This window comes from Bos javanicus, chromosome 11 (genome assembly GCF_032452875.1).
Source record: "Bos javanicus breed banteng chromosome 11, ARS-OSU_banteng_1.0, whole genome shotgun sequence".
Taxonomy (NCBI): domain Eukaryota; kingdom Metazoa; phylum Chordata; class Mammalia; order Artiodactyla; family Bovidae; genus Bos; species Bos javanicus.
Window position 1 is genome coordinate 62327747 of NC_083878.1, and position 12019 is coordinate 62339765.

Sequence of the window (12019 nt, forward strand, 5' to 3'; positions counted from 1 at the left end):
ATCACTTTTTAATACCAGTGATCAGTTGATTATTGCCTGACTCAAACTATTTTAAACGTGGAAATTAATTTTAAAAGAAAATTTTTTCAGGGAGTAATACTGTATATATGAGTGAACCATAACAGGCAAATATTGAGATGGAAAGTAGATTAGTGGTTGCCTATGTCCGGGGGTAGGGTGGAGTGGGGAGAATGGGGAGTAACTGCTAATGGGCAGAGGTTTCTTTTTGGGGTGATGAAAATGTTCTAAAATTAGATTATGGTAATGGTTGCACAACTATGTAAATTACCTAAAAATGGACGAATTTAACACTTTAAATAAGTGTACCCTACTCAATAAATATTGTAAAAAGCTTAAAGCAGAAAAAGAATTTTAATCAACTCTTATTGATAGGAAAGGAATGTGATTAAGAACAAATTCTGCAAAGTTTCCCATTTCAAGAGTTGTGTAAGATTTGATTTTAATTCTGACATAAAAACTTAATACCTATCCAGAAATTAACTTTTCCAGAAAATAAATACAAATTTAATCATCTTTTCCTAATAAACTTTGGATAACTTAAACGCAATGAAAAACATTTCAGAAAGCCAAATGTTAGGGTAACAATACCTCTCTGCTGCTGCTGCTAAGTCGTTTCAGTCGTGTCCAACTCTGTGCGACCCCATAGACAGCAGCCCACCAGGCTCCCCTGTCCCTGGGATTCTCCAGGCAAGAACACTGGAGTGGGTTGCCATTTCCTTCTCCAATGCATGAAAGTGAAAAGTCAAAACCTCTCTAAGACCAAAATATATTAATATCATCATCAACAACAGAACAGAGACAGTCTTTACAGTTTTGTTGTAGTTCACTCTTTGTAAAGAAAACCATAGAGATATTTTTAATTTCTTTTAAAAGTGATCCTCAGGTTGTAATGTCTGTCCTGATAACGCAATAATTCTAAAATTAAGAGAGTATCATTTTAAAATAGCCAAATCACAATAAAATCGCAAACATCTAATCCCTTAGACCATAACTATCAAGCACCCAAAATTTGCACACATTGATTTTTATCAAAACCTATCATAAGCAATGATGACAACTATGAACAATCAAGTAATACCTATTTCCAGGAAATCAGAATCTGACTGAAATCAAACAAATCCCATCATTCCATCTTAGAAGTCATTAAGGCTCTCAAGCTACTTTTCCAAATAGAACATCAGATAAAGTCAACCTGAATGTCCGTCAAAATCTGCAATTTAAGTTACCACAATAACATTTCTCAGTACACTATCATGACATCACTTGCCTTTTTAAAGCATTTACTATTAAGACTGCCCTGGGGTTTGACAAATCAGACACAGAACCAATTAAAAATAAAACACAAAAACATTCCAACTGAATTCTTCGAAAGTAAAGAGAGCCTAAATAAAGATCAAAATAAATCTAGTTAATGGGGAACTCTTAAAAACAAACTGCAACCCGGGTCAGCCAAAATTCTAAAAATACCATCCCAAACTCAGCACATGGACAGACCAAGTGTTAATCATAATGGGCAGGCAAAAGTTCCCCCGTCAACAACAGGAGAGCAGGTAAGGCCTGCCTTTGTATCAATGCAGAGACGGGAAGATGTATAACTGAAGAAAATTAACTATTGAACAAAATGATTGCGAGCTAAACTGCCAAACTGCAAAACACCGAGTTATTTTCTGGGCTGGCCATCTCCAGGAAGAAAAAATGACTTTTTAAATTTAAATTATTCCAGTAGGATCAAAAAGCAGGTTAAGGGCCCGGCTAGAAAAAGAAAGGGAAAGTTTGGGGGCAGCGTCTAACGAGGGTGGTGGAAGTTCCACAGCCGAAATCCCAAGAGGGGCGACAGGGGCGAGAGGGGCGAGAGGGGCGAGAGGGGCGAGAGCGGCGTCGCAGCCGCGGGCTAGGGGCGAAGAGTACAGCTGCCGGCCCGAATCCCGGCGGGAGAGTGAGAAGGAAGAGGAGGAGGTGGTGGCCGGGAGGAATGGAAGCTTCGGCGCTGGTCAGTTGTGACCGAAACTCCGCCGGCTTGGGCCTGGGAGGAGACAGAGGGGGTGGGGTCTCTGTCCTCCCTCCACGGCAAGTCGGGGCGAGGGTGGGCCGCGAAGCGCTGGGGGCCGCGTGGGGCCGGCCCGACACCTACCTGCGGGTCCCGGGCAGCCGCCCTAGAGCGAGGCCTAGTGCATCGCCGCCGCCTCCAAGCCTCCACGTCGCGCCGAGGCTGCTGCTCCGCGGCCGCCGCCGCCCGGAGCCCGGCTGGGCCCGAGCCCGGCTTCCCGCCCCCGCCCCGCGCCGGCTGGCCAGTCGGCCGGGGGAGCACAGGGCCGCCCTCTCGAGCCCAGCTCCGCTCAGGGGTGAGAGGCGGCAGCGGCGGCTCCCTCACGTCTCTCCCGGGTGTCCTGTCAGCCAGCAGTTTCCCCCGAGTCCGCAGCGCCGCCTCCGCCGCTGCTGCCACCGCCTCTCCCACATCCCCGGCCTCCAGAGGAGCCGCCGCCGCCGCCGCCGCCGCGCCGCGACCACTACCCCTAGCGACTCTGCTCCCTGCTCTACTGCTTCTCCTCACCCCGCCCGCCCGCCTCGGTCTGGCTAGGTCCGGGGAGACAGTGCCGGAGGCCGCCGCGAGGCCGCCGCAGCCCCCAGCCCACAATCCACCGCGCGGCTCCACCGGGGCGGGAGGCCGCGGCCCGGGCCGGGGGGAGCGCTTGCAGTCTCGGGAGAGGGCCGGACCTGGAGCGGGCGCCGCCGGCGTTACCCCGGAGCGGGGAATACCCCGCGCGGCCGCTCAGCGCCTCCTCTAATCTCTAATAACTTCCCAGGCAGAGACAGAAACGCACGCTGAACTCGACGACCCCTCCCCCACCCCCAGGTGCTCTCGGCTGCAGCCAGGTGCCGCTTGCCGCCTTCCCGGGTCTGTACGCGACCCCTCAGGGTGGCCCTCGACCAACCGACACCAAACATCCCTCAATCACTCAGCACCTATTACAGCAGATACTTCCACAACATTCCACCTCTCCTTTCACCCCTTTAAAGTGAAGGCTGTTCAGAGTTTCCCGGTTAAGTGTCCTTTGAAAGGTTTAAGGTCACCCCCTCCCCAACAATCCACTGGACTCTGGAAACAGTGCACTCCCTATGGAGGCCTTCTCCCACCAAATCCCAAGTTTTGCCCAAGTTCCAGGCCTTCCTCTCGCACCTGTCACACTTCTCTAGCCATGGAATCAGTTCTTCCTGCTTTGATTGAAATACTTGAAGAGTGTGTATGTGTGCATGTGTATTATTTAATACCTCCTCACTATGATTCTCAACAGTAATCCAATTTAGCCTGGTTTCGGAGGGCTGGTGATCTTAATCCAGTTAATAGAATCCACAAGAAAGAGAATGTGTTAGGATACTTTTTAAAAGAGAGAAAAGGGCCTTTTGAATGCTTATTTTATCAGCTAGTGTGTTTCATGTGTTTTATCAAATCAAAAGTGAAAATGTAACTCTTACCGTTGGAGATTGAAAAAAAAAGTTTCCAGTTTCACTTCTAAGAAGTCATTTTGAAAACTGCAAACATAACTATTTTACCCACTAAAGAGCTAAAGTTGGGGGAAGGGAAGGACAATAGAGAAGAAACAAAAATAGTTGAGAGGAAATTCTTTATATTGTTCTAAATTCAATTTTCTACAATTTTGTAATAAGGAGAATGAGAACAATAATCTCCAACATGAACTAAATTTAACTATAAAAATAATAAACTCTCCTAAATCCTGGGTAAAACCAGATTACACACGTTACATACATTACACAAGAAAGACTCACCAAATTTCACCAAAGGCCAGAGAGAAAAATAATTCACTTTAAATCTAGAATCAGTTCATAGATTATACTATGAAATGGATGCAACAAGTTCTTATATTTTGAAACCACATCAGGAAACCAACAGTAGTTCAAAAGCTGCCTTATACCCAGTGGTTTGGCGTTTTAAAAAATATTTGCGCTTATACCCGACCTTGCTCGGAAAAAGATTCCAAGTTGCCGTAGTTGGCACTTGGGTTAGAGAATAGCTATGAAGTATCTCTCAGACACTAGCACAAGACAGACAGGTTTGCTTTCCTTATCATCCATTTGTAGATAACAAACCATAGGAAGAAAATACATGTTGAGTATTGCACTGAGTTCTTTCAGGGATCCAGCATGATTTTGTTTTTACTAATTCACAGAACAGTTCATAATCATGAATCTAAATCTAAAACTAAATGCTGATAATCAGGTTTGCCAAAAACATAACAAAAGACTATTAACCGGATAAGGAATTTAATTTAGAAGTAGGTATATTTCCGATTAATATGTTCACCTGTTATCCCTTAAATGATTGGAGTATTAAAAAGAAAAGCCAAATTGAAAACAAATGTGTAGAGATATGTAATTCGTATTAATTTCCAGAAAGCACAGATCACAGAAAATTAAGAATAACTGATAGAAATCATTATTGCCCTCAAATGAAGCAAATATCAAGGCAATATTTAGCTACCCTATTACTAACAGTGTATCTGGCATTATCTTTATTAAACCTGTTGAGAATTATGAATGGTGATAGTCACCAGGGTCAGATATTCTCATTAGATGGAGAATGGGCAAATTTTCTAATGCTGCAACACCTATGAAAGGCCTATGTCATGTTTGCTATATGCTCGGCACGTATTTGTGTATGGGGCAGTTGTGAGACTAACATGTTTCTCAATCAGTGAATACCATTTTTAATGACTTGTTTGACAGAAACTATACTTTCATATGCCAATATAAATACAGAAGGGAAAGGGAACATAGTTGTAGGAACAATCAGAAGAAGAATTTTGCAATTTAGTTAGATACGAGCACTAGCCCCTCTTTTCTCTACAATGTATGTGCACAGTCACGTCCGACTCTGGGACCCCATGGACTGTAGCCCACCAGGTTCCTTCATTGGGGTAGATTCTTTACCACTGAGCCACCTGGGAAGCTCTTTTTCTAAATAGCAAATCTTAAACCTATCAAATGGAAACCCATTCAAGTTCTCTAACTTACTCTATAGCTCATATCATGTACATGCTGTCACTCAGTCGTGTCCAGCTATTTGCAACACCATGGACTGTAACAGCCCACCAGGATCCTCTGGCCATAGACTTCTCCAGGCACGAATTTTGGAGTAGGTTGCCATTTCCTAGTCCAGGGGATCTCCCAACCCAAGGATCAAACCTGCGTCTCTTGGTCCCTTGTGTCTCCTGCATTAGCAGGTGGATTCTTTACTACTGTGCCAACTAGGAAGCCCCTCAATTCAGTTCAGTCGCTCAGTCGTGTCCGACTCTTTGCAACCCCATCAATCACAGCACGCCAGGCCTCCCTGTCCATCACCAACTCCCAGAGTTCACTCAGACTCACATCCATCGAGTCAATGATGCCATCCAGCCATCTCATCCTCTGTCATCCCCTTCTCCTCCTGCCCCCAATCCCTCCCAGCATCAGAGTCTTTTCCAATGAGTCAACTCTTCGCATGAGGTGGCCAAAGTACTGGAGCTTCAGCTTTAGCATCATTCCTTCCAAAGAAATCCCAGGGCTGATCTCCTTCAGAATGCACTGGTTGGATCTCCTTGCAGTCCAAGGGACTTTCAAGAGTGTTCTCCAACACCACAGTTCAAAAGCATCAATTCTTCGGCACTCAGCCTTCTTCACAGTCCAACTCTCACATCCATACATGACCACAGGAAAAACCATAGCCTTGACTAGATGGACCTTTGTTGGCAAAGTAATGTCCCTGCTTTTCAATATGCTATCTAGGTTGGACATAACTTTCCTTCCAAGGAGTAAGCGTCTTTTAATTTCATGGCTGCAGTCACCATCTGCAGTGATTTTGAAGCCCAAAAAATAAAGTCTGACACTTGCCACTGTTTCCCCATCTATTTCCCATGAAGTGATGGGACCGGATGCCATGATCTTAGTTTTCTGAATGTTGAGCTTTAAGCCAACTTTTTCACTCTCCTCTTTCACTTTCATCAAGAGGCTTTTGAGTTCCTCTTCACTTTCTGCCATAAGGGTGGTGTCATCTGCATATCTGAGGTTATTGGTATTTCTCCTGGCAATCTTGATTCCAGCTTGTGTTTCTTCCAGCCCAGCGTTTCTCATGATGTACTCTGCATAGAAGTTAAATAAACAGGATGACAATATACAGCCTTGACGTACTCCTTTTCCTGTTTGGAACCAGTCTGTTGTTCCATGTCCAGTTCTAACTGTTGCTTCCTGACCTGCATACAGATTTCTCAAGAGGCACATCAGGTAGTCTGGTATTCCCATCTCTTTCAGAATTTCCCACAGTTTATTGTGATCCACACAGTCAAAGTCTTTGGCATAGTCAATAAAGCAGAAATAGATGTTTTTCTGGAACTCTCTTCCTTTTTCCATGATCCAGCGAATGTTGGCAATTTGATCTCTGGTTCCTCTGCCTTTTCTAACACCAGCTTGAACATCAGGAAGTTCACGGTTCACGTATTGCTGAAGCCTGGCTTGGAGAATTTTGAGCATTACTTTACTAGCATGTGAGATGAGTGCAATTGTGCGGTAGTTTGAGCATTCTTTGGCATTGCCTTTCTTTGTGATCGGAATGACGCTGTGAAAGTGCTGCACTCAATATGCCAGCAAATTTGGAAAACAGCAGTGGCCACAGGAATGGAAAAGGTCAGTTTTTATTCCAATCCCAAAGAAAGGAAGCCCCTAAATATGTATAATTACATTGTGTGTTTTTCTATTAATATAAATTACCATTGGTACAAAGTCAACATGCATTCAAGCACTAAAAGTAGTAGTGCTGGTAGTAATTTCATCAGGGTTTGATTTTTTGTTCCAATGCCCTGAATTATTTGATCCATCATGTTTCAGCTATTCTAAGATGTAACAGTGTTTTTAAATCACAATTTATAGCATGATAAAACTTGAAACTATGTTTTAATATCTTCATATCTAATGTGGGACTATTGGAAAACTTTCCAGTTTACTTTGAGTATGGTGTAAGATATTAAAACTAAATGTGTGGATAAGCAACAGAAATGTTATGATATCTCATGTGATAATAATACACTCAATAATAGTTTGACTCATATAATTTTTCAATATATCATCATTGCTTGTATCTTCTAAATCAGCTGCTTGATTACTTTGGAAACAATTATTTAACTCTGTTAAACTGCCCTGTTACATTTATCTTTCATGCTGATATTCCAAATTTTCATTTGATTACCATGAAAATCAGTTCAGTTCAGTCGCTCAGTCATGTCCGACTCTTTGCAACCCCATGAACCGCAGCATGCCAGGCCTCCCTGTCCATCACCAACTCCTGGAGTTCACTCAGACTCACGTCCATCGAGTCAGTGATGCCATCCAGCCATCTCATCCTGTGTCGTCCCCTTCTCCTCCTGCCCCCAATCCCTCCCAGCATCAGTCTTTTCCAATGAGTCAACTCTTCTCATGAGGTGGCCAAAGTACTGGAGTTTCAGCTTTAGCATCATTTCTTCCAAAGAAATCCCAGGGCTGATCTCCTTCAGAATGGACTGGTTGGATCTCCTTGCAGTCCAAGGGACTCCCAAGAGTCTTCTCCAACACCACAGTTCAAAAGCATCAATTCTTAGTTTCTGTGAATCAGGAGTCTGGGCACAGCCTAGCTTGGTCTGGTGCTCAGGGTCTCATAACGCTGCAATCAAAATATCAGTCAGGCTGTGTTCTCATTTGGAGCTTTGACTGGGGAAGAATCTGCTTCCAAGGTGATGCATGTTATTGGCAGAATTCCTTTTCTTACGATTGTATGAGAACCATAGTTTCTTGCTAGCTGAGGACTGCCCTCAGCTCCTAGAGGCCTCCTGCAATTCCTTGCCATATAGGTTTTCTCACTATGGCTGATTACTTCATCCAAACAGCAAGGAGGGTCTCTAAACTCTCTAAAGAGAGTCACCTAGCATCATATTCTATCTTCACCATGATGATATTCTATCTTCACCATGCAAGTCACAAGTTTTGTTTACATTCAAAAAGAGGGGATTACACAAAGTTGTGACTATCAGGAAGTGGGAATCATGGGGCTACCCTGGAATCTGTCTACCACCTGCAGTGATTAATTTGACAGGCTTTGTAATTTAAGTCTGGGTTTTCAGCTCTGCTTTGACACTTTATGTGATTTTGATCTCAATTTCTAATCCTTTATTTCTTCATCTGCCAATTAGGAGTAATATTTTCTTGGCAGTTTATTTTTCTCCTGAGTAAAGTGAGGATAATAATAAAGTTGTAAGGATTAAATGAACATTTTAACACAGTAACTAGTAACATGAAAGACTCAAAACACACTTGCTAGTTTTCTTCCTCTTCCCTCCTTTTTTAAATTTTGATCTTGGTCTACTAGAAGTTCCCATTGTTATTTCTACTTTCAGTTGCTACTTTGTTAGCCTATGTTCAGAGTATGTGTATGTGTGTGTGTATACCTGTGTCTGTTACTGTTGTTCAGTCACAAACTCGTGTCCAACTCTTTGCGACTCCATGGACTGCAGCACGCCAGGCTCCCCTGTCCTTCACTATCTCCCTGAGTTTGCTCCAATTCATGTCCAGTGAATCAGTGATGCTATCTAACCATCTCATCCTCTACCACCCTCTTCTCCTTTTGCCTTCAGTCTTTCCCAGCATCAAGGTCTTTTCCAACAAGTTGGCTCTTTGCATCAGGTGGCCAAAGTATTGGAGTTTAAGCTTCAGCATCAGTGCTGCCAATGAATATTCAGGACTGATTTCCTTTAGGATTGACTGGTTTGATCTCCTTGCAGTCCAAGGGACTCTCAAAGAGTTTTCTCCAGCACCATAATTCGAAAGCATCAGTTCTTCAGTGCTCAACCTTCTTTATGATCCAACTCTCAAATCCATACATGACTACTGGAAAAACCATGCTTTGACTATACAGACCTTTGTCGGCAAAGCGATGTTTCTGCTTTTTAATAACACTGTCTAGGTTTGTCATAGCTTTCCTTCCAAGGAGCAAGCATCTTTTAATTTCATGGCTACAGTCACCATCCACAGTGATTTTGGAGCCTTAGAAAATAAAATCTGTACCTGTGCTTAGGGGCATACAAAACTAACTCTAGTATCAATACCTTTAAAAATAGGACTATATTGCAAAATATTATCTCCTAACTTCAACTAAGCAAAATTAAAAATGGATAAATCCATGATATTAGAAAGATAATTATTAAACATGGAGGCTTTGAGAGGTTAGAGAACTTTGTTGGGATTGGCTTCCCCCTCCCTCTGAATCATATTAAATATGCATATGGTACAGAAGGACATGTTTACATAGTAGTCTTCATGCACTTGGAGTTTGCATCCTAGCTCTGCCACTTTCTGGCTGAGTTACTTCAGGCATGTTAATCTCTCTAAAGCTCAGTTCCTCATTGGAATAATGATAGTACCCACTCACCAGAACTCCTAAAGTATATTTAAAATGTATTTAAATAGCATCACATAGTGCCTAGCCCATAGTCAGTATGTAAAGATGTTAGATATCCTACCCATTATTATAATTTTTACTATCTCATCATTATTAGGAAAGCTGTGTTAATGAAAACCACAGAAGAGGAATCAGCAAGACTTGACTATGAATGAAGTGGGTGAAGTAAGGCATGAGAAGTCAAAAGATCTCAGAACTTCTCGTAAACCAAAGGGCTGCAAGGAAGATAGGTGGTCAGAAGTATGAAAATTTGCAAGTCAGAAGTTGGACGAGTAGGAACTAGGGGCCAAGGTAAGACTGAATTCTCAACCAACCTGTGAGGAATGTAATATAAGACATCAGTAAGAGAAGGGCATGTGAAACAGACAATTCCTACCTCAGACATGAAGTCTTTTATATATTACACTTCCTCCTGGAGCAGGTGTCAACCATAGAGCGTATCTATTTGCATTTGGAACAGGAAACACATGAGTCCTTTAACATCAGAAAATAGTTAATAAATTGTTGAAGAGCAATATAGCAATGAAAGTGAAAGCCACTCACTTGTGTCTGACTTTTTGTGACCCAGTGGACTGTATCCCACCCACCAGGCTCCTCTGTCCATGGAATTTTCCAGGCAAGAATACTGGAGTGGATTGCCATTTCCTTCTCCAGGGGATCTTCCTGACCCAGGGATTGAACCCAGGTTTCCTGCATTGCAGGCTGATTCTTAGCAATAAATAGTAGAATATAGCAATGAAAAATATGGCCATATCCTGACAAACGTAAAATTATTTTCAAATTGGACCATTTCCCTAGAGAAGTGGTTATATATATAGTATCTAACCCATCCCATTATAATATTTTTTTTCTTATGTTGCTCTATTCAGTACTGATTCTTTTCTCTATGGAGGCTTTGTGTAACAAACTAGTTATGTTTCCAGGACAGGATTTTCTGTTGTTGCTGCTATTGTACTTTTCAAATATCCTACAGAATCTGGAACAAAAAACTACAAAGTAGACTTTCAATAAATGTTTGTTGAATTAAAAAATAAATATAAATTATTCCTCCTTAGTAAATGGCATTTAGTTTAATGAAAAATAATAATTCATGAAAGTAATGGATGACCTTGAAATCATACTTGATTCTTTCATATTCCACATCTACCATGTCAAAAAATCCTATTAATTCTATCTTCAAAATATATCTTGACTGAACACTTCTCACCATTCACATTGCATCCACCCTGGTCCAAGACATCTTGCCTATGGGCCACAAACTACAGCTGTTGTACTATATACTGCTCATTACAGGAAGCACCATTCACAGACATAACAGGTGAACGATGCTTCTTGGAGTTATGTAGTGCAATGATCCTACTTGCCTGGATTACTGCAAAAGTCTCCTAGTCTTTGTCCCCCACCAGCTTACTGTCAACATAATAATCAGTTTGACCTTCGGTTCGGTTCAGTTCAGTTGCTCAGTCGTGTCTGACTCTTTGCAGCCCCATGGACTGCAGCATACCAGGCTTCCCTGTCCATCACCAACTCCTGGAACTTACTCAAACTCATGTACATTGAGTCAGTGATGCTATACCAACCATCTCATCCTCTGTCATCCCCTTCTTCTCCCTCCTTCAATCTTTCCCAGCATCAGGGTCTTTTCCAATGAGTCGGTTCTTCACATCAGATGGCCAAACTATTGGAGTTTCAGCTTCAGCATCAGTCCTTAAGATGAATATTTAGGACTGATTTTCCTTAGGATGAACTGGTTGGGTCTCCTTGCAGTCCAAGGGACTCTCAAGAGTCTTCTCCAACACCATAGTTTCAAAACCATCAATTCTTCAGCACTCAGCTTTTTTTATAGTCCAACTCTCACATCCATACATGACTACTAGAAAAACCATAGCTTTGACTAGACAGACCTTTATTGGCAAAATAATGTCTCTGCTTTTTAATATGCTGTCTAGGTTGGTCATAAGTTTTCTTCCAAGTTTGACCTTGCTAAAACTTAAATCAGGTCATGTCATGTCATATCATTCCTCTGCTTAGAACATGCCAGTGGCTCTATCTCATTCACAGTAAAAGATAAAGTCCTGACAAGGTCCTAGTTGATCTCATACCACTCTTAATTCTCTAACTTTATCTCCTCCTGCTCCCCCCATTTCTCACTCTGCTCTGGTCATATTGGGCTCCTCACTGTTCCTGGGATGCCAGGCATGACCCTGCCTCAAGAGCATTTACACTTACTCTTCCCTCTGCCTGGAAATCTTTTCCCCCAGGTATTCAAATGGTTAATTCGCTCACCTCCTTTGGGTCTTTATTCAGATCTTACCTTCGCAGTGAGACAGTCTGTGACACCCATATTTCTTATTGCAACACCATGCCCTATGTGTTTTTCCACTTCTTCTCCTTAGTCTTTATTATCATATAACCCACCCATATATTTTACTTATTTATTATCTTCCCCCATGACAACAGAGAGTTTTATCTGTTTTGTTTATCACTTTACCCCTCCCCATACTTGGAACAATGCCTGGTGCT

The 12019-nt window shown here is 42.4% G+C and overlaps 1 protein-coding gene across 5 annotated transcripts in view; it reads right to left on the reverse strand.

Moving 5' to 3' along the window:
- The window catches only part of VPS54 (VPS54 subunit of GARP complex), a 158541-nt gene that overhangs the window by 100077 nt on the left and 46445 nt on the right, over nt 1-12019 (reverse strand). Inside the window, exon 1 of one of the 5 annotated variants that reach the window (XM_061432777.1) lies at nt 9873-10076. The exons of 3 other annotated variants lie outside the window; for them this stretch is intronic. The gene's annotated coding sequence lies outside the window, so the exon portion shown is untranslated. Of the gene's footprint in view, nt 1-2152; nt 2244-9872; nt 10077-12019 lie in introns of those variants that run through there. One more of the 5 variants, XM_061432776.1, reaches the window with a different exon arrangement.